Source organism: Ailuropoda melanoleuca, chromosome 11 (genome assembly GCF_002007445.2).
Source record: "Ailuropoda melanoleuca isolate Jingjing chromosome 11, ASM200744v2, whole genome shotgun sequence".
Classification (NCBI taxonomy): Eukaryota; Metazoa; Chordata; class Mammalia; order Carnivora; family Ursidae; genus Ailuropoda; species Ailuropoda melanoleuca.
Window position 1 is genome coordinate 39,182,566 of NC_048228.1, and position 15,277 is coordinate 39,197,842.

At 42.2% G+C, this 15,277-nt stretch overlaps 1 protein-coding gene across 3 annotated transcripts in view; it reads left to right on the forward strand.

Moving 5' to 3' along the window:
* The first annotated feature begins 277 nt into the window (after nucleotides 1–277).
* Nucleotides 278–15,277, forward strand: part of GPRIN3 (GPRIN family member 3) — a 69,078-nt gene continuing 54,078 nt past the window's right edge. The window contains exons 1-3 of one of the 3 annotated variants that reach the window (XM_034671507.1): nucleotides 278–719; nucleotides 9,783–9,925; nucleotides 11,417–11,468. The gene's annotated coding sequence lies outside the window, so the exon portion shown is untranslated. The remainder of the gene's footprint in view (nucleotides 720–9,782; nucleotides 9,926–11,416; nucleotides 11,469–15,277) is intronic. The other 2 variants (XM_034671508.1, XM_034671506.1) reach the window with 2 other exon arrangements.

Below are 15,277 nucleotides of genomic sequence, written 5' to 3' on the forward strand. Positions count from 1 at the left end.
CGTGGCTTTATTAGAAACCGTCTGCTAGAGTCCAGACACAGCCATGGAGTCTGGTGACCTGTGGGAAGGAGCAAGGGCCAGATTTCCCGCTGAGTCGCTCTCGGTCCCAGTCCTCTACCTTAATCTCTTTCTTAACTTCCATCTGCCTCTGGTCACCTTGCAGCAGAACCGTAACCCTTCAGCCTGTACCCAGCTACGCCCCTGGCGCGCAGCAAGTCGCCGCCGCAAACCCTTCCCGGGGGACCTGGAAGGCTGCTGGGGTGCGGCGGGGGCGGAGCTCCGCGTCCTGCCGCCGCCGCCGCCTGCGAAGCTGCAGCCCCTTCCTCCGAGGCTCTGGCCGGGCGGCGCTGCCCTGCGTGGACAGGTGGGCGCCTGCCGGGCCTGACGGAGGAGCAGTCGGGCACGTGAATGCCCACCTCCAATTTGGCTCCGTGCCCGGCAGCGGCGGCGGCGGCGGCTGCAGCCCCGCGGTGGAGGCGGCCCCCGCGGTCTCCGCCCGGCTCCTGCGTACCGCCTCTGCTCTTTGCATAGTAATTTCAGTTCCTGCAAGCACCCAGCTCGCTCCCGGAACGGGTCTGAAAAGGACCGCGGCTCCAGAGCCCGCCGGAGACATCCGTGTGGCGCCGAGAGCCGCCGCTTGGGATATGCGACGGGAATTCCAGCCCCGCCACAGCGCAGGCAGTGACCCCGCCGCGCCGGGGAGAACCGGGCGAGAACAGGTAGGCGACCGGCGGCCGCGGGAGGAGACGCCCCCCCGCGCCACCTCTGCCCGGCGTCCAACCCGTGGGACCGGCGCTTTGCGGTGTGCTCCGTACTGACGGGGGGGTGGGTTCGGTCCCACATTTTGCCCGGTGATCGTTTGCCTGTTGCTCTTGTCCCCATCCCATCCTGCGCTCCAGGAGCGGCCGTCTTTCTCGCAGGTGATGAATTTCTCTGCAAGGTCATTGCTCCCTTAGGCTCTGGCTTTGAAGGTAAATGGGAGCAGATGCCTGCTGTTCTCGTTCTTGGGCGGGGGGGTTTATAATCAATGGGGTCTGCACACTGAATATCCAAATAGATGTGTGTGTGCGTGTGCGTGTGTCTGTCTGTGTGTGTTTGGTAATACTATGCTTGCATTTTTCTCATTTTCTCATGTATATTCTCTTTAGGGTCAAAACACTATAGTTGTGTGTGTGTGTGTGTGTGTGTGTGTGTGTGTGTGTGTTAATACACGCACACATTTACATATATAGTTTTTCTTGAAATAAGTGGTGAGAGAAGGAGGGCAGGCAGAGGTTGATAAAGGGAAATCATTGTAGGGACCTGTTCAGTATCTAGAGGTGAACTTTGGAACCACATTAAATCAGGGTAGAGACTAGAGGCTATAAATGGTTCTTTGGAGATGGATTTTAGAAAAGATCTGAACAGTGCCAGCCAATACACACAACAGATTTTCATCCTATCCAGGCAGATCTAAAAGATATACGCAAAATTTCAGACGCAACAATGGACAATGAAAGGGGGGGTGCAGGGGAAGAGGGGGTGCTTGGGCACTGGGAAGTGAATTTTGGGTGGTGGGAAGGCAGCAAATCACTGTTGCATTCTAAAGGGCCTCCTAAAGAAGCATTGGGAGAAATCGTGGCTTGAAGTGTAGACAGTTCAAGGTTAAGATGCGAATGTCCAGAAAGCAGCAGAGGCAGTGGGGAAGAGGCAAGCAAGGGTTTAGAGGAGGAGGAGAGAAAGAAGCTCAGAGTCACCAAGAAGCAGCTCCCCTTGGTTAAGGTATCTTCTTCCAGTTAAAGCAATACCTGGTTATGGCCCATCTGAATATTTTTCACAACCCATTTGTTAAAGAACCATTGGTCCATATTTTCATTTTATTTTTGCGAGGAATCTGGGTCATGATGGGACTGAAAGAAACTGAAGTGTTTACAACACCAGCAAGATTTGGAGAGAGAGTTGATTAAGGCTTAGCTTCATGAAATATTTACACATCTCTTGCGTGGGCTTTTGTTTGCTCTTGTTGGTGCCGCTGTATATTTTACTTTGATAATGCTTTGAGTGTACTTCTCTCGAATGTGCTTATTTTCCAGTTATAAACTATTCTTTCTTTTCCATTGTGTTCACCATTGGCCTGCCCTGAGTCTGGGAATAAAGACACATGAGTCACAGCATAGAGAAGAAAATCTGCTCTGTAGCTATCTGCGAATGACAGGAGTTTGTATTAGAGAATGTTCTTTAAATAGAATCACAAAGAGCACTTTTCAAGTTTGTATGTGTTGGCGGGGGAGGAAATGGGTTGTTGATTCATAAACAGAAAAAAAAAATAGTAATTGCCATTGCAAGTCTAGATGTTATATCCCTGGGATTTATTTTGGAAACAGAGCAGAGGAACTCATGGTGATCTGTGCAAAGTGTGTTGTGTTGTGGCGAGACTTCACCTGATCACTAACTAGACTTGGATGAGATGATGAGGAGAAAATCAAAAGTGCAGAGCTTCACATGGGAAGTGGAGGCCTGAAGCCTGGCTGGACTCCTATCTGTCTCAATGGGAGGTCGATTTGGAGTCCAACAAGCTGTTTTGAAATTTGGGTGTTTTTTCGTTGCCTCAATACACTTGCCTAAATTATTTGATCCTGCGACATTTTCTTGGTTGTGCCTCAAATATACTTGAAAGAATATATTAGACACAACTCTCCTTCACTGTATGAATTTCCAGTCAGAAAATCTACAACTGGGGGCACCTGGGTGGCATAGTGGTTAAGCGTCTGCCTTCGGCTCAGGGCGTGATCCTGGCGTTCTGGGATCGAGCCCCACATCAGGCTCCTCCGCTATGAGCCTGCTTCTTCCTCTCCCACTCCCCCTGCTTGTGTTCCCTCTCTCGCTGGCTGTCTCTATCAGTCGAATAAATAAATAAAATCTTTAAAAAAACAAAACAAAACAAAAGAAAATCTACAGCTGTTGGGGAAAGCTTAAAATATCAGTCATGGAATCTCACATCCTAAAAGATTGGCCTCCGAGATTCAGGACACAGCATTCCAGCCCCAGCTCACACTTGAGTTCCTTCAGTGGTAACGGTTTCTGCCCTCTGCGCACTCACTCACTCATTCATTGATTCATTCATGCATCCAACATTTGTTTATCCAGAACTCATCGTGGTCCTAGACTGTGGAATAGAAGAGTGCGCGAGACACAGCCTCTGCTGGTAAAACTTGGGAGACCGGGAGTACCAGCTAGTTACGTGCTCTGACAGGGCCTGCACAGGGTGCTGTGGAAGCCAGGTTGCAGAAGTAGAGAGGACAAGGACAGCGCCCAGAAACCTGAAGGACCAGAGGAACTAGTCTGGTGAAGAGGAAAGAGGAGAAGTCCTGGTACAGGGACCAACGGGTGAATAGGCCCAGGAAGAGCAAGTAGCTCTAGGTGGGTGAAAGACTGCGAGTAGACAAAGATGGAAGATGGGGCTGAAAGGAAGCTGTGCGACCCCCAGACTGAAGTCCAGCAGAGCCGCTGACTCGTCTGCCCAGTCAACCGTTTGGCCTGGCCAAGTTAGGTAGGCGCATTTATATGGAGGTGCTCCGTTGTTCACGTCACCCAACTTTATACCCTTCAAATATCTAGAAACCTCATTTATTAATTTGTAATAACCTGACTGAAAGAGAGACGTGCCCTTGAGAGAGTCGTAATTCTCTGAGCCTCCATTTCTTCATCCACGAAATGTCTACTACCTACTTTGTGTATTGTGAGAATAAAAGGGAATAAGAGACTGGAGATGGGAGTTTTATGGAAATGCAGAGAATCTTATTTTTATGATAACAGTGCTCAGGGGAAAAAGGTGGAAAATACGGTATATGCCAAGGATTTAATTGTCCCAGATGACTCCAAAAGGCACAAGCATGATGGTCTGAAAAACTGAATGGAAAAAAAAAAAAAAAGTAACTCAGAAACACGTGCTAAAGAGAGCCAAAAGGTCTCCTACAAGTTTCAAATTATATTTTAAGTGAGGGAAATATATACAGTGGTCCCATAGTAATCAGTAAGCGCCCTTCTAGAACTGGTCACAACCCATTGTGAAGTCAGTTTACTGGGTCTGTTGGCATTTTCATTTTCAAAAACATAAAATAGAGTAAAGCAGAATGGAAGGGTAAGTAAGTATAGTTCACGGAACTTTTTAATTAAATATATATTTATTTATAGGTGTATATACACATTGGACTATGATGTAGAATGTATATCTGATTACGCATCATGTTCCAAAAAGTCCAAAAGCTACTGCTTTAAGTGACAAGAGATGCTTCCAGTTTGTAAGACCCCAGGAGGCAACTGGGAGATCTGATACACAACAAGCATTTACACAATATTCTGAAGAGCCAAACTGCCTTGAGAAAGGCAAGACATGACGACGTACCAGTAATTCATGGCAGTAAAGTCAGGTGAGAAGGAGACCTTTCAGACTGCATGAATCTAGAAAGCCTTCAAGGAGGAGGTGGAATAGAGCTACTTTATGAAAAATGAATGGATCTGGGTGGGCCGTGAGGAAGGGGTGCTGTTCTAGAAGGAGGAGGTAAAAAATGAGGTGGGGTAATGTGAGCTTTATTTAAGAATCATTTAGAAAAGAAAAAAATACTATCGAGTTGGGGAGAGAATTGCAGCAGAATTTCTGTTTAGACTAAAATCTGACTCAAGAGTTGCTATTTATTTTATATCTAAGATTTCTTTTCCTAATACTACTGCTTTAAGAAAATCTAGACAGGGGGCGCCTGGGTGGCTCAGTCCTTAAGTGTGTGCCTTCAGCTCAGGTCATGATCCCAGCATTCTGGGATCGAGCCCCGCATTGGGCTCCCTGCTCAGCGAGAAGCCTGCTTCTCCCTCTCCCACTCCCCCTGCTTGTGTTCCCTCTCTCGCTGCCTCTCTCTCTGTCAAATAAATAAATAAAATCTTAAAAGAAAAAAAAAGAAAATCTAGACAGAATGGCCATCACGTCATACATCTGTCATTTCCTGCCTTTAAAAAAATCTCTTTTGCAATAATTTACTGGCTAGACCTTGTTTCAATTGAATTTAATAAACAATTGAAATCACGTGATACACCACATGGTAGCATGAGCATTTCATTTCTCAGAACACAAGTACCATCACTGGCACAGAGGGTCAAGGGTGATCAAGTGACTGTCACAAATCGGGCAAACCTTTCTATTGTGTTCTTTCTCTAAGTCTCCTTTCCCACGTTCCTCGTGGGTATAAAGCCCTGTGCTAGAAACCCACAGCTTCATGAAGATGAAACAGGCTGCTTGGTACTCACAACCCCAAAAGGAAGGGCAGAACCTGGCAGATTTTATTTTTCAGTTGCTCTATGACTGCTTCATCATTTTAGTTAAATATTTAAATATGATCGTATGCATTTTCAGAAGTTAACATAGTGTGTTTTGCTGCAACCTGATAGCTATTTCAAGGAGATAAAATCTGATGCGGAAGTGTTTTTTAAGATGTTTGGTGGGCTCCTTTCAGCTCGTGCTGTCTTTCCTGTGGACTCAAACAATGTTATGATATTGATACCCTTTTGAATAAGAGCTTTAACCAGAAGAAGAGCACCAGTTAAAATAGAGACTCAGGTGCCTAAATTAGTTGATTTGGAGTTGAGTCAAATGTGGAGATTCACTTTTTTATAAAGATGTCCTGGACTCATCTTCCTTCTCCACATCAGAATGTTTAGATCAGTGAAAATCTAAGTTTTTTGCATAAGAGTCAAGTCCAGAATAATAAAAACGTTTAGAGGCTTCATTTGAATTGAAAAGACATTTATTGAATTTCATGGGGGAAAATGTAAATGCGCGTACCATTTAGATTACTTACTGTCTTGAATGCCAGTGAGGAAAATTTTCACAGCTTTTTATCTGGGCTTATTGGAGTTGGCAACACAATAACAGCTTTCTAATTTTTCATGTCTGTAATTAGATTGTCGGCTTTATTTTAAAGCTAGCAGCGTAATTGGGGGGCTGAATTATTATTTCCAGGCAATGATAACTGACCCTTAGCTGGAAAGTTAAATGCTATGACCCATTGACTCTGAATCCAAATCTGGAGGTAGGGCTTAGAAATCTATATTTTATGCTGGTCCTAAAGTGATTCCAATACCCAGGCTTGAACACCCCTGTTTAGTCCTGCCTTTGCTTACAGGGAAATAAAAAGATAACCGGTGAGACCCAGATGAGGAAATAACTTGTCTTAATCATTGTTAGAGCTGGGGCTAAAATCTAGACCTCTTCTTTCTAATTCTCTACTGCTTTTCTGCTAAGGGCAGAAGGAACAGTGTCTGAGGGGAGGATTTGAATGGTTTCAGAGTGGTAGGGGGAAGAGAATCTTAATTATTCCTGCAGCCCTTCCTCCCAAATTGAGAGTCAATGCAATGAGCCTTTCTAAGTGACAGTGCAGTGATCTCTGTCCCAGGGGTCTGATGTGGCAGGAAAATTGTGGGCATCAGCTGTGTGATATGAGGCAAGGTGCTTTCTTGGCCTTACACACCAAATTCAATTTAAAAATGTTAATTCTTCGGCCTTAAACCCAGTGGATACTCAAGCCAGCCCTGGAAAGATTGCTTTAGTCAGTAGTCACAGCTGGTGACACTTGCAGACCCAAGCAAACCCTGAAAAAACTCAAGGCTAGAGAATGAAAATTCCCGAAGTCACAGGCACCTCCAGGGACCTCGGCGCTCTTGCTAATTCAGTAACAGCTGGACAAAGAGCTCCAGAGCTCCTTAAAAAATCACATTTGCATCTACTAATTTTCTGGGGAAAAGGAGTTGCAGAGGATCCTTTTTTAAGCCTGAATTGCAAATGGTCCAGCAAAGTGGGAGATCTGGTTTAGGGGGAATAATCAAGATGTTTTATGGGGATAGACTCTTGATTGTTTTTTCAGGATCTTGATTTCTAAATAACCTAAAATTAAAACAATCATATTAGGTCTATGGGAGACTCTCCTCTTTCTTTATAATGTACAAATTTGGGTAAATTAAATGCTTGAGGGAGTTAAGCATTTGTGTTCCCTGTATTTTCTCAGTAATCAGAGCATCTTTTTTGTTTCAATTCTGTTGACAGTTTGTCTAAAATGTAATAGTCTGTGACTATGCGTCTGCCTTAATAAGTACAATATGGCAGATATCATCAGGATTCAGAATTTTGCATCAGTTCCAGATTTTTATTCTGAATTATGACCATGTAGGACAGGGCTGCTGAATATAATACAGAATTATTTCATTGTTTCCCTTCTTTTTTCCTCTGATGTGAATTTCCTTTCTCCTGATACACTTTTTTAAAACTGCTGCTGTTCAAAAATGCAAGAGATACTTGACTCGTTGTGGATTCCACTTTGTTGGATTTTGGTCATTGCCTTTGCCATTACATCATTTTGGAATGCTCAGTCCTTCAACCTAAACCAGCTTCTCAAGCCCCTCAAAACATGGTTTAAAGATCAATTATTTCAGCAAACCCTCCGTGATTCTTATGCCCTGTCTCTAACGATTTTCTTATACATAGCATGAATTTTTAATTTATAGTTATATTGTTTCCTAAGCATGCCTTTCTTTGAATCCTTAAATTATTTCTCCTTGAAAAATGCAGATAAAAATGAAGTGACTAGAATTTTAAGGCTAATGAGAATTTTAATCAGCACTAAGGTTAATAAATGGGTGTACGTTTTCCCTTGCATCCTTGAATGAGTCAAAATTGCTTATGACAAATGGGTGTGGAGGTTTGGTCTTGTTTCCATGTTGAACATGTTCTGAAAGCAGTCAGAGAACAGAAATCTGTCAATGTCAGGGTCAGGGGCTGAGCTCTCATTAAGTGAGCGAAATTGCCTATGCAGTCTCCTTTCACATGGGGATGATTTCATGTCTATACATACAGACTCTCAGAGCAGAAGAATCCCTGGCTGCGAGCATCTGAGAGGCCTGATGCACTTCACTTAACCTGTCCAGTCCTCGGGTTTGAAGATGTATGTACCAGATCAGAAATTAAAAGCTAGCAGTTTGTGGGCCCAGCAGGAAGATCATGTTTTATTTGGCTTGCAGGTATTTCTTTTTAATTCAGCCAGTATTTAAAAATCAAGAGATAGGGGCGCCTGGGTGGCACAGCGGTTAAGCATCTGCCTTCGGCTCAGGGCGTGATCCCGGCGTTCTGGGATAGAGCCCCACGTCAGGCTCCTCCACTATGAGCCTGCTTCTTCCTCTCCCACTCCCCCTGCTTGTGTTCCCTCTCTCACTGACTGTCTCTATCTCTGTCAAATAAATAATAAAAAATAAAATCTTTAAAAAAAAATTCAAGAGATATATTGTACAAAATGAAACACTGATGCTTATTCTCTGGGTAGGAGCTAAATAAGTCTGTGCTATCTCTTTATTTCACATTAGTCCCCACCACTTCCTACTGTCTCTCTGACACTGAGGCTTCATATAAGTCACTTGTATTCAACAACTTCATTTAATAGGAATTGAGTTTGTGACGTCTGGACTAGATGTTTCCTAAGTATCATCGAGCCCTCCAGTGCCGCGACTGCACTCAGGAAACCGATGGGCCTCTACCAAGTAGAGAGATCCTTGCATGAATGTGGTTAACTCCATAAACTATAATGAGAGTCTAAAAAGTTTCCATCATCAAAATATGTAGATTCTGTGAAAGGTTAAGAGATACAAACTGAGTTGACCCCGTCTGTTAGTAAGAGAATAGGGAATTTTGTTTGTTTGCTTGTTTGTTTACCATCCCACATTTGGCAACAAGCAAACAAAAAGAACTGTCTAAACCACAATTTATTTATTCTTTAACTTAACCTTTAATTTAACCAACAACTACAGTTGTGCATCAGATTGCTTTATGTATTTTTGTTATTATTTTTTAAGATTTTTAAACAGATTTTATTTATTTATTTGACAGAGCATGCCAAGCACAGGCAGGGGGAGTGGCAGGCTCCCCGCTGAGCAGGGAGCCCAATGGGGCTTGATCCCAGGACCCTGGGATCATAATCTGAGCTGAAGGCAGACGCTTGACCTACTGAGCCACCCAGGTGCCCCTAAAGATTTTATTTAATTATTTGTCAGAGAGAGACAGGAGTGTGCACGACGAGAGCACAAGCAGGGCGAGCGGCGGCAGAGGGAGAAGCAGGCTCCATCCCAGGACCCTGGGATCATGACTTGAGCCCTTGAGCCAAAGGCAGAGGCTTAACCACTGAACCACCCGGGTGTCCCAGTGTATTTTGAAATGCACCATATCTTTATGTTATATACACCTCTTCCGGTGTATACCAAACTTGCATAGCCTCCTGGAAGGCCAAAGCATATCGCAATCTTTCAAGTACTGGTGCGTTCCATTCAGTCGGCTTGGCGGTTGAGAACAAACTGTGAGAAGTAGTACCAGCTCCTATCCCCACTTGTGGCGCCGTCTGTGCGGCTGAGCAATGCTCATCCAACGATGACAGTTGGCTGGGCTCTCAAGCCATCGCCCAGATCGCCGCACAGTCTGGCCCCAGGCTCGCGTGGAACTGCGCTGCCGACATGGCCCACCGCGAGCTGACTGTGGCGGAGTTGATCCATTCGTGTTGTAAATAAAGACAGATGCCCTTTTGAGACAACAAGATGAAAAACTCAGTCAGAGCTCTACCGTAGAGAAAGCTCCTAATTAATAGCTCTCTGCAATCTCAGTCTTTCTCAACCAGTGCTGCCACTTTCCCTCCTCGTGCACACTTCACTGCGTGCCACCCCCACATCGTGCCTCCCACCTCGCTTCTAAAAACGTCCTCACATCGAATTATTAATCCCAGAGTGCCGCCGCCTTGGCAGCTTCACTCCAAGAAGACGGTGCTGAGAATAGTAGCCGTGGAAGCCAACAGAGGACACAGCGCCACCTCGACCCCATGCTTGCTTTGGACAGGGTGCATTTCCCTGTAGGATGATGTCCATGTCTGTAAGTATTAGGCCTCCTATCACCTAAAATGTATTGGTAATATATAAAAGACCACGGGTGTTAAAATTCTTTAGGGGTAAAGTTCATTTTTCCTCAGTGATTTTAAATAACATAGATTTAGTGACACTGAAACTTTCATGCTTGTAGAAAGAACTCTTCTCCTATTCCCCTGGCGGTTATTTGGATGTTTAAAATTGTAATGATGAGTTTTTAAAGATCATCCCTCTGGGGTTTGTGGCTTTTGAGTAGTGAGTCTAACTCTCAGGGAAGGATGATAAAAGTTGATAATGTGAGCTTGATGGATTGGGGATGTATCAGTTACTTCTGCTTTGCAAATGAAATAAAAGCAGTCCTCAAACTGGAAATAGGAATTTACTTAAGAGATGAAGTATAGAATGTGAAAGGGGGCTGGCTGAAGCTCTGATTTAAGGAAGACAGATGCTTGGATCACTTAATAGATTTGTATTGAGTACTTGATATATATGTTGGGCCCTACGCTATGTGCTAGGGATTCAAAAATGAATAAAACATAGCCTGAACTCTGAAATGTCTCCCGGACTCCTGGCCTGCATACACATGTTAATAAATATGGCTCAGCAAAGTTGGAGTGGGCTCTCTTCCTGGGAATTCCCAATTCCCAAGGATTTGGGAATTCCCCCAGCAGCCTCACAAGCAGGCTTCTTTCTCTGTCCCAAACAGACACCTCTGAACCTCTCTCTTCCTTCCTCGAGGCCCTAGCAATTCACTTACTTTCCGTTCCTCTTCGCAGCTTCACCACCTGCTCATCACACCTGGTTCCCTCCTTCCCAGCCAGGCCAACTTGAAAACGAGAGGAAGCCTTTCCCACACTATACTTCCTTAATGTCAAAAATAAAAATGTAGACATATGTACTTTCAACTTCATTCTGCTAAAAACAACTAAGACACAGAGGGTCACAAATGGGACCAAGATGGGGCAGGTGTAAGATTAAGAAAACTTGTAAGTTTCTGCTGGCAGCTGGTTTATATGCTATAGGAAATTTCCTGCCCGTGAGTATACCAGAACCTCAATATAACTTCATTCCCTCCCTTTTTCTTCTATTCGAGAAAACATCTACAAATGCAAGTGAGATAAATGAGAGTAACATTTTTATAGAAATTACTTTATCATTGAGATTAGCGTAGCTGACATTAGAGAAAACTGCTCTAAATTATTCTTTAATAAATCACTTGCTGTCAGTGGTACTTTACTATTGCTCATAAATGGTTTGTGATAGGCTAGTGTATTTTAAGACAAAGGCCACTGTTTTGGGTTATTGCTGAGACCTTCGAGGATCACCTCCACCCTTGGAAAATGATCTTGAATCAGATCATTATTGGATAACGTGCCCATTTCAGGGTACTGAAAACACTTGGGTGTTTTCATAATTGCTCCATGAAATACCCCATGTCCTCATTCTATCCTTTTTTTCTAAAGTGGTACTTACCCTCTTCCCTGGTCTTTCTCTTCAGCGCATTAAGACCCTGGAAGTTCAAGCGGTAATTCATGTCTCTAGAATGCTTGGTGAGTGATTCCACCTTTGTGTATTCACCCCCCACTCTGAAGGGACCTTTCTTGAGGCAGAGGGGAAATAAGAGAAGAGGGTGGCACCTAGATTTTCGAACTAATGATGATAAGTGTAAAAGAACAAATAAACCAGCCAAACACATGGGGATAAGGAAGTAAAGTGGGGTAAAGGGGAGAGAAGGAGCCTAAGGGAACCACTCAGGGAACTTTTGCCATCTTGGTTCTAGGACATAAGAGAACCCTAGTACATTTCTCTTCATCCATCTACTTTCCACTGTAAGGACACAGGAGATGGAGAGACTACAGATCTGTATAGTTAATGAATTCCAACTCTTTCAAAACTGGATTCTTTAGGCTTTTCTGTTAGTGATATCCTGCTAAACCCATTTCTCATCGAGACCAATCTATAAGGTTTGTACTATTACTTCCCGCATTTTAGAGGTGAGGAAACAGATTAAAAACCTGCCCAAGGTCCCTCAGATAGTAACCAGCCGAGCTGTGTGAACATTCAGTTGTCCAACTTCAACGGTCACAAGCTTCACTACTAGGCCACACTGCAATGCATTAACATTATTAATTATTATCACCACTGGGTCAAAAGAAGCAGAAAAGGTTGGATTTTATAGACAGATTTCTTTTATCTCGGATTGCAAGTGCTGAAAAACCAAATTGAAAGCTTCTAAATCAGAGATAAGTCATTCTTTAAGTAAACAGAGTGAATTCAAGGACAAACATTTTAGGTTAAAACTTTACAAATCATTGTATAGGCAGTTAAGATGAAAAACAAAAATTTTTATCAAAATATCCAGGTGACACATATGTTCAGCAAACAACGTTTCTTTGTTTCTCGAGAGAAGAACCAGATACATATCAGATAGTCACGTGCACACACGTTCGCAGACACACAGAGAACAAGAACAACGAAGCATGTGCCTGTGTTTAGCCCTACCTATGGACTTTGGACTCAGACACTATTTATAGAACTAGTGTTTCCGTGATTGATGTTTTAATCATAGATACTCATTTACTTATGAAAGTTGAGCAATTCCTCATTATAGCTTACAGCTAAGTGTTCTACTTGCAAATTAAAGGCTGAAAAAAAGGCAGTCTATGTACGGAAGGCTCATTTGAGACAAGTTCCTTCTTAAAACTATATTTCTAATAATTAATGATATTTGACAGGAGGATGAATAGATCATCTCTGTCCATTTTGAAGATGAAAATCCACTAATTGTTTTTAAAGCCATGACTTCTGATTTAATTTATTTTTAGCTCCTTAATAAGCAATTGATTTTTTTTCTAGTTAAAAAAAATAGGCCAAAGTCACCTACGAGCATTGGTCTTATTACTGGACTCTTGTCATCAATCTGGAATGTCTTTACCACTTTGTGTGGTTGCAAAATCCGAATGCTTTGTTCTGGGAGATGGCATGGTAAAATGCACCAGTTTTCAAAATGTGGGAGTTTTTGATCAGTGCCCTGCAAGATGATCTTAGATAGTATATAGATTTACTTTTTATTTTGATAGTTATGAAATTGTTTTAATATAAATATATTAAGAATACATTTAAAAGTATATTTTTAAAATATGCTGTATTTTGAAAATATGCCATATACTAAGTATACTATATGCTTTATGAAAAATACATTACTAGCACATCAAACATGTGGTTTTACCATTTCTTAAGACCAGGCTAATATTTTCAACTAGTGCACCAGTTAAAGTCAATTGAATAAAGAAGGTTAGGTAAAAAATAGTGTCTGTAAATAAGAAGCACCATAAGGCAAAAATCATGAAAGTGGCACACAAATGTCGCAGTCTGGGAAAGAGGTACTTGAAGTCATGTCATTGCCCAAGGCACCTCTGGTTTTCTCTAGAAATGAATAGTGTGGTCCAAAAATTCCTAAGAACAATTCTAGTTTTAATGTCTGGGTTTTTAGGAACGGTCTTTCATTTTTTTTCTTCTATCTTGGGCCTGTTTTCAGCATTTGGGGCCTCTTCAGCCTTTTCTGATACTTGGAGATGCTTCTCTTATCCCCCTTCTCCATCACCACCGAGAATTTACGCATTCATTTCTTTACACATGTATTCATGGAACAAACAGCCTGTGGGGACTTTCTGTAGGAGGTGTTGTAGACGTGCAAGGAAGCTGACTTCTGTGTTTAATGGGTCTGGATGTCTGGGATTCCCATTGAAGTTAAAGTCGTTGGAGCCCTGAACTTCTGCCATAATCTTTTCTTTGTGCTTCCTAAACAACTAAGAGATCTTCATTGGAAAGTCCCTTCATTGATGAAACACATTGTCAAGGCTCATATTACAAATTTAAAACATGTGCGGTGCAGCTCCTGAATGGAATTATACGTGAGAATGGACAAAAGGGGTTCGTACGTTTCATTGATAGAGAGGTCTAATTCTTGGGCTCTTTTGAATACAAAGGGAAAAATTAGTACTGTCATGATTTTTGAGTACAGAATAATGCATCTTTGGCTAATTAGAAATTGTTACAAGTTTGAGTGAAATGAAAAAATTTTAGCATTTATCAGTTTTTTTAAAAAAATCAGTAACATTGAGGGAGGAAGGAGTTCCGTTTCAATGACGTTTGTTGTTTTTCTATATAATTTACCCCTAAACAAGTGGCTATGGTATAAGGATTGTTATGACTCCTTTTTCCTGGGAATTTGTCCTTGAGAAATGTTGTGGAAATGTTGTAAAGCACCTGGATGTGGTGAGTATAAATTGTCTCCACTATCTGTGTAAGTCAATAGAGGTGTTTTATGCTTGCCAGCAATTCATAAGATTTTTCTATACTGGTGAAAAGGATATAGCTGTGGTTTCCTGCCAAAGTTTCTATATAATAGTGAGAAAAGCATCAGAGGGTGCAGTCGGTTGTGGTTGTTTGCTCATGCACGGCTGCTCTTTTCTTTTTTGTAAAAAACAGGAAGCTGAATTTGCCCTTTACTTAGATCCCTCGATGTTTAATAAGGTCTTATCTATGTGATAATACGTAAGGATGTAAAGATGAGAAGATGCTTCTCTGCCTTTAAAGACCATAAAATCTTCCTATTAAGAAATATTAAAGTAAAAAAGTTGAAGCTCTCATGACCGTATTTATCTACTCTCAATGCACGTACATTGTGATGAAAATTGATTACTTGGAATTGTTTTTCAAATTTTTAATGTTCATGTTTTTTCGTGAGCAGGTATAACTTTCCAAATGTCACATTAAAATGTATTTTGAAGAAACAGCTCGTTAGCCAGGTGGCTTTTTAACTCTAGTAACTGCAACAAAGTTCAAATCAGTTTGTTAGTTTTTCTCTGTTCTCTGCTCATGGACCAGACTCCCAATTCCCCAGCTCCAGTAGTTTTGAGAGGAATTGAGCAGAGAGCATATTCCAAGTCTCTTTCTCAAAAACAAGGTAAGATCAAATGACATGCTTAGGCTGAATAAATCAGTACTATTTGCTTTTGATACTATTGTAATTTTTCTTAAAAAGAAAGCCATGCACAAAAAGAATATTTGTAACCAAGTACCTATTCTAAATAGGAACAATTTAATGGAAGCCATATCAGTTAGGAAAGCAGAACCACTACGGTGGATATGGAATAATGAATTTATTATAAGTTTTAGACCTTACACAATCCTGGGAACTTATAAAAAAGTCTGTGGGAAGCACCTGGTATTAGGCCTGAAGTCATCGTACGTTTGCGGAGCTGGCAGTGGTAAAGAAAAGCTGGATAGGAAGTGGAGCCCAGCAAGGACAAATTGGAACCTGCAAAACAAACTGGAACATGTAATACAAAACGGA